The following is a 12,902-nucleotide window of genomic DNA, read 5'->3' on the forward strand; positions in this document are numbered from 1 at the left end:
GAATCACTTCATCGTACCATAGAAAATATTATGAGGAAATAAAAAACAAAAATAGAAAACCAAGTCTTGAAATGATTTTATGTTTTTGCATCCACTATATGTCCCCTATCTCTCCCTCACATCTCTATACGTTTGATATAAGAACACCTCCATCTTAAGGGGATTTATTCCTATAAGTTCAATGAAATAAATTTATGATACAAAATTCTCCATGAAAAGGAATTTTCATAACTTGAGACACTTTTCGAGAGGTCATACAATACATCTAAGTTGATAAACAACTTAATGGCTACCGTTAAGCCGTACACCCAACTAGAAAAAAGAAAAATAGAAAAAAAGAAAAAGAAAAAAGATATTTGCTTGTTTTTGAAAAATTGCATTACTTCACTAAAAGATTATTTGATGTAAAATGAGAAATACCTTTTATCTGTTGAGGCACTTTCTTGATTGACCTTTTGTTGTAAAATTTACTTTGATTGACCAAGGAGTAGCCAGATCAATAAATGGTGCATCTTGCTAACATTTGTAAGGCATTTTATTTTAATTAAAACTCCTAGAGGGATACTTCCACGAATCAAGAGTCGGTTTGACAAAAATTTGTTATATTTAATTGAAAACTCGATTTTGGAAGTTTCTAATTTTGGTTAAAAAAACTACTTTCTAATGACTTAGGCATTGATTTTTTTCCTCCCTTTTGTCATTTTTTTATTTTATTTTATTTTTTTTACTGAAGTTTGAAAGGAACTTATCTTTTAGGTTTCTAGTTGCATTAACATTTTAATTTATCACTTTTTTTTTCTAAGACAATTGTCTAAATGGAAAAGAAAAAAAAAAAAACAAAGAAAATTTTCAACTTTTGCCTTGATCTAGAAAAATAACTTTTCTAAAAAAATGTTCATACAATAGCTAAAAGACATTTAATTACTAATTTTCAGATGTTTCTGACATATAAAAACAAGCAGAGACTTAACACTTTAAGCCATTAGTGAGATTTACAAATTCTATTGAAAAGTGTTTCAAATTCTTTTTTAAGCCAATTTGTACGCCATTAATATTTTCCCAATAAGACATATTCCTATAAGAGACTTTTTGATTATTATGAAAAAAGCCTATTATGAGATTTTCTTTTAAGAATATGTTTTTGATGGTTATGTGATTAGTTTCCCATAAGGAATATTCCTATGTAATTAGGAAAAACATAGGAAGAGGTTTTGATGGAGTCTGTTTGGGTGTAATTTAGACTCTAAGGTTTAAAAGTTCTTGGATTATAATTTTCTTAAACAATGTAGAAGTTCTTTTTCATCTTCACCCATGGATGTAAACTTTAAGTCAAATCACATAAATTGTTGTGTGCTTTGTGTGTTTTGTTTTTCGTTCTTTTATTTTCTTTCCCGTATTATCGTTCTTTGTCATGGTTTTCCACAACAAACTGGTGTTAGAGTTTAGGTTGTCAAATTTGAAATGATGACAAAGTTTGAGGTTGAGAAGTTCGATAGAAGAAAGGATTTTAATTTATGACGTACTAAGATACGTACTTTGTTGGTTCAACAAGGATTGTCTAAAAGAAGACTCTAACAACAATGATGCTTGGTGAAGAGAATAATGAAGTTATGAAGAAAGCATACAATACTATTCTTTTAGGTTTGGGTAATGAGGTACTTTATTATTCTATTTATAATAAAATCATAAATTATATTTGTTTGATATATATATATATATAAACTATTTTGTATATGCTAGAAAAGCATGGGTTGGTTTTTTGAATCCTAAATTATTCTTAAAAATTAAAAAATCATCAAAGAATTAAAACAATTAATTATATCTCACTCAATTTACTTAGTGAGAAAATTCAGCATGCTTGTTTATTTAGTTTGCTTTAATTGGAAAATAGATTGATGAATCATGTGATTAATTAGACTTATCTATACACTTGGAGCATGTTAATGGATAGAGTTTAAGAGAATTAAAATATTTATAGTATACTAATTAATAGGGGGATATATGTATGCATGGGAAAGATTGTTTAATTCACCTTAAATTTAACTTAAAAACTTGCAGGCATATAGATTAGAGAAAGTAGAAATTAAAGTTATCAACATTAAATTATTGAAATTAGTAAAAAGGAAAATTATTGAAATTACTTCCTAAAGACATGAGGTTAGTCTTGCCCTTGGGTTGTAGTCTTAAACACGAGGTTGGTCCTATTCTTGGGTATGAGTCCCAAAAGACATGGGATATGACTTATCCATGGGTAATAGTCCTAGAATAGTAATTATTTATGACATCTTTGCAACATTGATGGTTGATATGTACATTGGTGGGCATTAGCAATTGATCATGTGTGAGAGAATGGATGAGGCAAAGCAGGGATGAAACCATCAACAACATGCATGCATATTTGACATTATTACATATTTGTTAATGGTAATAAAATATTTATGATGCATGCTAATAGATGTTTAATTCAAGGTTTTTAAGGATATGCATAAGATAATTATAAACTTTCCGTTTGAGTTGTGAACTCACCCTATCCCTTTCACTTTTAAATGTAGGTCAGAAGACACTTGCTAGGTTTAATGCTTGAGCTTTGCATATGTTGTTGATGGGATGTTGTTTTGCTCATGTTGACAGTGTTTTGAGGCTTTTGCTTTTGTATTATGGGAAGACAAAATCAATTTGAAGAAATGATGTAATTTATGCTTGTTTTGTACACTTGTGGTATGGGCTACTCTTAGTGAACCATGGGGTTTTGATATATGTACAAAGTAATATTGTACGGGTTTTTTTTTTATGTGAAACAAATTATATTTTGTTAATTAATGGTTCTAAAGGTTTATTACGGGGTACATACTTCTTTATAATAGTTTCTATATCCTCATTTTGCACAAAGATTTACCTTAAATTCAACATTTATTTTTGTCTCCCAAGTTTTGAGAGCACTAATTTTGTATTTGAGTATTAATTAGTAAGTCTAAAATCTAGGGTATGACACTATATTTAGAAATTGTATACATGTTACAGTATAATGAATAAAAGCTAGATTGTTCTTCAAACAAGTCTCATTCTACATAAATAGATGTAAGAGGTGTAGGTACATTGGAGGATTGTGACTTGTTGAATATAATGTATGTATAGTATACTATCTTTCCTTGTTAATATAGGTCACATGTATGGTAGTTAGGACTCCTAGCCTTGTATATATATATCTCTCAATTGTAAGTAGAGATTACAATGAATGTGAATAAGGTTTTTCTCCTTTCTCTCTCTCTCTCTCAACATGGTATCAGAGCCAAGGAAGAAAACCTAATTCTTTCCTGTTTTCCGTGTCATCAACTCCGGGAAACCTTCCGGTGACCGTGTTTCTTTCCGGTCACCTTCCCCATCTCCCAATACTTTCCGGTCAGTCGGATCGTCGTTAGAAACCACTCACCGCTGGCAAATTTTCCGGTGAACTTTCCGGCGAAATTTTCCGGCGAAATTTCGGCGAAATTTCCCGGCGACCTATTTTTCCGACACCGACCATACCAGAAGGAGCGCCTGGAGGAGATCTCCAACTTTTGTGAAGGCACCAGCACCAAAAGAGCAGCCACACGCCGGCCACGCGCAATTTTCCGGCCGGCGGTTGAATCTCACGCGCCGGCGCGTGGGGGCGCGTGAGAGCTTTTCCGGCGACGCACCTCCTCCTCCAGCTTTGCCTGACGCCGATCAGCCTTCCCACCTCCCTGGTTCTCCCATCCGAGCCCTGCACGTACCTCTTTTGGGGATTTTTGTCTCCGTTAGCCCTCCAAACAGTCTTTCCGGCGAAGCTCCGACCACTTTTTCTCCACTCCAATCCCTGCACGTGCCTTGGGAAGTGTTCTTCTCCCTTTCTGGTGGTACCACACCGCGATCTGAGGCCGTCTCCCTTTTTCGGTGGTGCCACGCTGCAATTTGAAGCCGTATTAGGGCTCTCTTCGATCCAAACATACTTCATTCTCCAGATAAGTGGATATAGCTACTAAAGCTTCCATTTTTTCCTCTGTCATATCTGGATCTCCTATGATTACTTCGGAGAAATTAGTTGGGAGTGAAAATTATCTTTCCTGGTTTGCCTCTGTTGAACTTTGGTTTATGGGTCAAGGATATGAGGATCACTTGATTACACAGGAGGCAGATATCCCTGAGGTCGACCGCGTACAGTGGAGGAAGATAGATGCACAGTTGTGTAGTGTATTATGGCAATCGGTTGATCCCTGAATTCTTCTTCATCTTCAGGCCTATAAAACTTGTTTTAAATTTTGGACTCAGGCCAAAGGATTATACACGAATGATATCCAGCGTCTTTATAAGGTGGCTTCTGCTATTGTCCATCTCAGCCAACAGGACTTGTATCTATCTACTTATATTGGCCAGATTGCCTCTCTTAAGGAGCAGTTCTTAACTGTGATGCCTCTTACTCCTGATGTTGGGGCTCAACAAACACAGCTTGACAAGTTCTTCATGGTCCTTACTCTTATCGGCCTCCGTCCGGATCTTGAGCCTATTCGTGATCAGATTCTTGGTAGTTCATCAGTTCCGTCATTGGATGATGTGTTTGCTCGCCTCCTCCGTATCTCGTCCACTCAGACTTTGCCATCTGATAGCGCTTCAGATTCTTCTGTGTTAGTTTCTCAAACTACCTCTCGAGGAGGACGCAGTGGTACCCGAGGTAGAGGCCAACGTCCTCATTGCACCTATTGCAATAAACTTGGCCACACTCGCGATCGTTGCTATCAGTTACATGGAAGACCTCCTCGCACTGCCCATATGGCCCAGTCCTCTGATTCTCCGCTGCCTCAGCCTCCGAGCTCCTCCGCATCTCAGACATCTCAGGCTTCTATTGCCTCTGTTGCCCAGCCTGGTAATGCCTCTGCTTGCCTTACCCACACATCTTCTCTTGGACCCTGGATTCTAGATTCTGGAGCATCTGATCACCTATCTAGTAATAAGGATCTTTTCTCCTCTATTACTACTACCTCTGATTTACCTACTGTTACCTTAGCTAATGGTTCTCAAACTGTGGCTAAAGGTATTGGTTTGGCCCTTCCTTTGCCTTCTCTACCTCTCACTTCTGTCCTTTATACTCCTGAATGTCCTTTTAATCTTATTTCCATCAGCAAAATCACTCGTACTCTTAATTGCTCTATTACCTTTTCTGATAAATTTGTGACCTTGCAGGACCGGAGTACGGGGAAGACGATTGGCATAGGACGTGAGTCTCAAGGCCTCTATCACCTCACCTCAGATTCATCTCTTGCAGTTTGCATTTCCACTGATGCTCCTCTCCTCATTCACAATCGTCTGGGCCACCCTAGTCTCTCCAAGTTCCAGAAGATGGTTCCTCGTTTTTCCACTTTGTCGTCGCTTCCGTGTGAGTCATGTCAGCTTGGGAAACATACTCGTGTCTCGTTCCCAAAGCGTTTGAATAATCGGGCAAAGTCTCCTTTTGAGCTTGTCCACACTGATGTTTGGGGTCATTGTCGGACTGCGTCTACTTTAGGATTTCAGTATTTTGTCACTTTCATTGATGACTATTCTCGATGTACTTGGTTATTCTTAATGAAAAATCGAGCTGAGTTATTCTCTATTTTCCAGAAATTTTATACTGAAATCCAAACCCAGTTCAATATTTCTATTCGTGTGTTACGCAGTGACAATGCCAGGGAATATTTTTCAGCCCAATTTACTTCGTTTATGTCTCATCATGGGATTCTTCATCAGTCTTCTTGTGCTCATACTCCTCAACAAAATGGGGTAGCTGAACGCAAGAATCAACATCTTGTTGAGACAGCTCGTACTCTCCTCCTCCATAATCATGTTCCTTTTCGTTTTTGGGGGGACGCTGTTCTTACCGCTTATTATTTGATTAATCGTATGCCCTCCTCTGTCTTACACGATCAGATTCCTCACTCCCTTTTTTTCCCTGACCAACCACTTTATTTTCTTCCTCCTCGTGTCTTTGGTTGTACTTGCTTTGTTCATATTCTCACTCCTGGACAGGACAAGCTTTCCGCCAAAGCCATGAAGTGCCTCTTCTTGGGATATTCCAGACTTCAGAAGGGTTATCGTTGTTATTCCCTTGAGACTCATCGGTACTTTATCTCCGCTGATGTCACCTTCTTTGAGGACTCACCATTCTTTTCCACCACTTCTAAGTCTCTTCCTGTTTCTGAAGTCTTGCCCATTCCCATTGTCTCCCCACCTGATGCTATGCTCCCTCGACCACTTCAGGTTTATCATCGTCGCCCTCGTGTCGTTGCTCCTCTCCCTTTTCCTGAGGCACCTGCTGACTCACTTCCTATCCCTTCGGCTTCACCTGCCCTGGCTCTGCCTTCTCCTAATGACTTACCCATTGCTGTTCGGAAAGGTACTCGCTCTACTCGTAATCCTCATCCTATTTACAATTTTTTGAGTTATCATCGATTATCTTCACCCTATTCTGCTTTTGTTTCTGCTATATCCTCTGTTTCTCTTCCAAAGAGTACCCATGAAGCTCTTTCCCATCCAGGCTGGCGACAGGCAATGGTGGATGAAATGGCTGCTCTGCACTCTAATGGCACTTGGGATCTTGTTGTTTTACCCTCTGGTAAATCTACAGTTGGTTGTCGTTGGGTCTATGCAGTTAAGGTTGGTCCTGATGGTCAGGTTGATCGCCTTAAGGCCCGCTTAGTTGCTAAAGGCTATACTCAAGTTTATGGTTCTGATTATGGTGACACATTCTCCCCTGTTGCCAAGATTGCTTCTGTCCGCTTGCTTCTGTCCATGGCTGCTATGTGTTCTTGGCCTCTTTATCAGTTGGATATTAAAAATGCCTTCCTTCATGGTGATCTTGCTGAGGAAGTTTATATGGAGCAACCTCCTGGTTTTGTTGCTCAGGGGGAGTCTGGTTTAGTGTGCAGGTTACGTCGCTCTCTATATGGCTTGAAACAATCTCCTCGAGCATGGTTTAGCCGTTTTAGTTCTGTTGTTCAAGAGTTTGGCATGCTTCGCAGTACAACAGACCATTCAGTTTTTTATCATCATAACTCCTTGGGGCAGTGTATTTATCTGGTTGTTTATGTGGACGACATCGTCATTACAGGCAGTGATCAGGATGGTATTCAGAAACTAAAGCAACATCTTTTTACCCACTTTCAGACCAAAGACTTGGGGAAACTCAAGTATTTCTTGGGAATTGAGATAGCTCAATCCAGTTCTGGTGTGGTCCTTTCCCAAAGGAAGTATGCTTTAGACATCCTGGAAGAAACCGGTATGTTAGACTGTAAACCGGTAGACACACCTATGGATCCGAATGTCAAACTTGTACCAGGACAGGGGGAGCCTTTAGGAGACCCCGGGAGATATCGACGGCTCGTAGGTAAATTGAACTATCTCACCATTACTCGTCCAGACATTTCTTTTCCTGTGAGTGTTGTTAGTCAATTCCTACAGTCACCATGTGATAGCCATTGGGATGCCGTAATCCGTATTCTTCGATATATCAAAAGTACACCAGGCCAAGGTGTATTGTACGAGAACAGAGGTCATACTCAAGTTGTTGGTTACACAGATGCAGATTGGGCTGGTTCACCCACAGATAGACGTTCCACTTCAGGGTACTGTGTTTTTATTGGAGGTAATCTAATATCTTGGAAGAGTAAGAAACAAGATGTAGTGGCCAGATCTAGCGCTGAAGCCGAGTATCGAGCTATGACTTTGGCAACATGTGAACTCATATGGTTGAGACATCTTCTTCAGGAGTTGAGATTTGGAAAGGATGAACAGATGAAACTCATCTGTGATAACCAGGCCGCATTACATATTGCATCCAATCCAGTCTTTCATGAAAGGACCAAGCATATTGAAGTTGACTGTCATTTCATTAGAGAGAAGATCGCATCAGGATGTGTTGCTACAAGTTTTGTCAATTCAAATGATCAACTAGCAGACATCTTCACTAAATCTCTCAGAGGTCCTAGGATTAAATATATTTGTAACAAGCTTGGTGCATATGACGTATATGCTCCAGCTTGAGGGGGAGTGTTGAATATAATGTATGTATAGTATACTATCTTTCCTTGTTAATATAGGTCACATGTATGGTAGTTAGGACTCCTAGCCTTGTATATATATATCTCTCAATTGTAAGTAGAGATTACAATGAATGTGAATAAGGTTTTTCTCCTTTCTCTCTCTCTCTCTCAACATGACTAAACCTGCAGGATGTTCTAATCTCTAAGATGTTTTGAATGCTTCCTAAGCATATGCAAGAGCAGAATCGATTGAAAAGCAACACAACAAAGGCAGTAATGATAATGGTTTCAACCAATCTAATTATGGAAGAAACAAGGCATCTAAAAGCTTGCAACAGTTTAGTGCCTTTCAATTGCATAGAGGGGTCCTTTTCCCAATGGTATGAGTTAGAAGGCATTTGATGATTTGCATAGAGGGGTCATTTTCTTCTAAGTGAGACTCCTAGAAGGCTTGGTAAGACTATTTCTATCTCTTCTTTTTATCTTCTTTCTTTATATTTTATTTTGCTACCATAAACCTTATCCCTTATTCCTCTCCTTAAAACCTAAAAGATGAAACCTCTAACCCATCTATTTTATTGTAGCAACTATTCTAAGGTTGTCCTACATCAATTATGGCACTAGAGCCAAAAGTTCTTGACTTGAAGGTATATGCAATTGAGGAGCGAAGCAACTTATGCAAACATTAGTTTAAAAAATACTTCTAACAATCAAGATGCTACTACAAGATGCTACTACAAGATGCTTAGAGGAAATTTTTGCCACATAACAATCCCATCGAGATGCTATAATACAATTAAATGACAAACTTGATGAGATCATGAAATGAGTAGAAAAACGACCAATTGAATATGAGACTACAAGCAATCAATTCAGACAATCGCTTGTAGACAATGTGAAGAATAAGGAAATTTCCACATGAAGAATAAGACAATTTTATGATGGAAATCAAATTAAGAAGGAGCAAAATCATAGAGCAAGATGATGATGTGACAAAAAAGGTATGCCTTAAAGTAGCTTAATTTTATGGAAAATTATATCCAACGGTGTTTTTTATTTTTTTATTTTATTGGATTATGTCAATGAGAGATTACTTTGATTGGTAAGCTATGCCCAAAAATAGAAAAGCTCGTTTCGTGAAGGGAAAGTTGAAAGGAATAGCACAACTATGGTGACATAATATTAAGAATCAACTTTGTAGAACTAGACAATCACTTATAGACACATCGAACAAAATGAACTTGAAGATGGAGCACTTTCTCCCAATTGACTTTGAATGACTCATATACACAAAATTATTTCCTCTCAAATAAGGTATTAAGTCAATTGAAGAACATACAAAAAAATTCCACAAGTTGAATGCTTGGAATCAAGTGCAGGAAAATAAGGCTCAACTTATAGCCTATGTATAAAGTTGAACTTTGAATGGAGATTTAGCTTGAGATGATAGTTATGCATACTTATACCGTGGATGATATTTATCATCTAGCCCTTCAAATAGAAGAAAGGCTTAATTTTTTAGCTTCTAGACGTCTAAGTTCACAAATTGGGAGCACTTTCTCCAACTAGAAAGTAAGCAAACCTTTAAGCGTAACAAGCTTTAAAACTTCTAGTCATGTGAATGGTCGGGGCAACAATCAAAAAGCTTCAAATGTGTCTAATAGAAATGTTAGTAAAGGTAAAACTTTAATTAGTATTGGAGATAAAAAGGTAGGCGTGACTCTTTTATGATTTAAGTATGGTGGGCATGGTCATTATGTTGTTGCATGAGCAACCAAAGATTTAAACTTTTGTGTTGAAGAACCAAAATTTAAATTTGAGAGTTATTCAAAGGAAGAAGAGACCCACAATGAAGATGAACTTAGTAAAGAATGTGATTACTTTGATGGTATGACAGAAGGCTATAATCTTGTAATGCGACATTTATTAGTTGTCCCAAGGGTGAGAGAATAAAATTGGCGACATACTAGCATTTTTCGTACACACATCCCTTGTCAAGGGAGGTTATATACCATGATCATTGATGTAGGTAGTAGCTTGAACATAGCTTCACAAGAGCTTGTTGACTAAAGCTTAAAATAGAGAAACGTCCAAATTCATTCCAAATGGCATGGGTTAATGACACCTTTATTCCAATAAATTTTCGTTGTTTCATCGCATTCCGTTTTAGTAAGAACTTTGAAGAGTTTGTATGGTGTGAAGTCTCATCAATAAAAGTGAGTCATATTTTTCTTGAAAGACCTTGACTTTTTTATTAAAGCATTCAACATGATGACCACAAAAATACATATACTCTCATACACAATGGGCGTAAGAAGATTCTTCATTGAATGAAAGAAGTTCTACCATTTAAGAAGCCAGACAAGGCACAACAAAAAAAGGTGCTTACTATGTGTCGATTTGAAAAGGCGAGCATAAAAACTAAAATTATTTTTGCTCTAATGGCTTAAGAAGTGGATGAATTGAAAGAGAAAGATAAGGAGTATCCAACAAAAGTACTGAATATTGTTGATGGTTTTTCTTACTTGTGGCCTACATAATTACCTAATAAACTTCCTCATATGCATGACATATAACTTATCATAAGCTTATTGATGACATATAATTATTTCGAGAATTATCAGTCAAAACATTGGAAATTTTTTTGAAATTTGGTACTTACCTTGTATGAAATTGAACAAGTTCAAGGGATCTTGAAATCTTATCTTACCATGGTAAAGAGTTGACGAAGAAAGTAAGGGTGGAAGGCATTGCTCAGGATTTCAATTAGCCATGAGAAATCACTAAACTTGAGGTTGAGTTTTTTTCCAATTTAGAAGGAATTGATAAGGTTAAATCTCCAATATCTACTTAAGAAAGAGAAGAAAAGAAATAAACTCTACGTAGGATTAGTACTAGTTGAAATTAAATTTGGATTAATATTTATTGGAATCAAATTAGTATTAGCTAATTAGGTTATAGGAAAATTAGAATTAAAGTCGTAATATATTATTAGAATCCTAGTAGAATTCGGATTTCTTATAGAAACTTAGAAATAAGGTTAATTAATGTAAACCAAAGTATGAATTAGCGATTAAATAATTTTATTTATTTATTTATTTTTTGTGCAAGTGTTGCAATTCTCAATTAAAACTCTATTGATTTTCTTCTCAGTGAAACTCCTAGAAAGCCTTAGTGAGACTCTAAGGTTTCTATCTCTTCTTCTTCTTATCTTCTTTTTTTATATTTTATTTTGTTACCATAAATTTTATCCCTTCTTCCTCTCAAAATCTCAAAGATAAAAACCCTAATCCAACTATTTGATTATAGCAACTATCCTAAGGTGATCCTACATCAATCCCCCTGGTTCAAGCATAAGAAAAAGGAAAGGCAGTGAAGGATGCAACACTAGGGTCCAACTAAATACATTCGCATGTCAATATATGACACATGTTCATGGTGCTTACAATTATTATATTTTGTATAGTTTTGCTCACAGGACATGAGAACTTGATCTTCCACTTTTGAATTAAGGTTCTAGTAGCTTTTTATAACCTATTGCAGGCTCTAAATCCATGTAATTGATATTTTGCATTTAAAATCTCTTTCAAGCACTTTCCTTCACAAATTAGTTCAAATCTCAAGATGATCTTACAAAATTATACTTATTATTCAATCAGTGACTAACTAACCTACACAGCTGTCAGTAGTTCTAAAAAGAGGGACAAACATAAAGCCCTACAGTAGATTTGCTTCATTAAATCAGAGATATATACAACAAGAAAGGACATGAAGAAACAGATCACTTCATATATATGACCCTTCTTTGCTGACACAAAATTTAGACACAGCAAGCATATAAAATTACAAAGTGATATTCTAGGTGACTCATACATACTGGTTCTTCTGGAAGGTGTGTACATACTACATTCAAATAACCAATTGATGTCACATCTATCATATAGAACTATTGCATGAGTGCTACAGCAAACTCAGAAGTTTAATGTTTCGGCATTCTAATTTTTTCTTCACTACTATTAAAAATAACAATAACTCAACCTTCCAAATGGAACTCGCAGGGCATAATTGGCTATTCAAGAACTAAAATTTCATGTTATAATCTGATGGAGTGTTCTTCTCACTGTTTATCATCATAAACTGTGCAAGATTCTGTGGTACAATTTTCATACTGATGTTTTCTCAAAATTTCTATAGGAAGAGGAAAGTCTCCATGCAATATTTCCCAATGTTTGCAGGTGAGTTATTGACCTTTCCTAAACATTTAATGGGTCTGTTATTTTATTTCATCGAGTTCTTCGACAATCTTTTCCTTTTGACACTAGGTGCCCCAATATGCAAGGAAGGCGCCAGTCCTGATAATATATACTTTTTTCCAACCTCAGCAAAAAGTAGGTTCTATATTATTTTGGAAGGTTGCATCCCCAGGAACTCATATTTATATGGGGCATACATTCCACTCAAATAAGCGAGATTAACTACCACATTAAAGAACAAGGAGAAATATAAGCGAGAATATGGAGAACAAAGAAGATATAGAAAAGAAAGGATTAATTATGTACTGTAGATCATATCACATACCTTATGTATTTGGTACTTCAATGAGAACTAGGCATGTTCATCTGAATGAACTTAGTTCCAAATGGTTTGCTGCTTGATAGAAGAGTGTAAACCTCTACTCCAACTACCTACTATCATACCTGTCAATTCCATTATATTTGTCCATCCATACAGTTATACAACACATGGGCTTGACATTAAATACATGTAAATTAAGAAAGATGAATTGAAATGATAGTTTGAATAACTAAAAATATACATAAATGCGCATGTGCACACACACATATATATATATACATATATATATATAAAGGA

The sequence above is a fragment of the Vitis vinifera genome, chromosome 13, assembly GCF_030704535.1.
Source record: "Vitis vinifera cultivar Pinot Noir 40024 chromosome 13, ASM3070453v1".
Lineage (NCBI taxonomy): Eukaryota > Viridiplantae > Streptophyta > Magnoliopsida > Vitales > Vitaceae > Vitis > Vitis vinifera.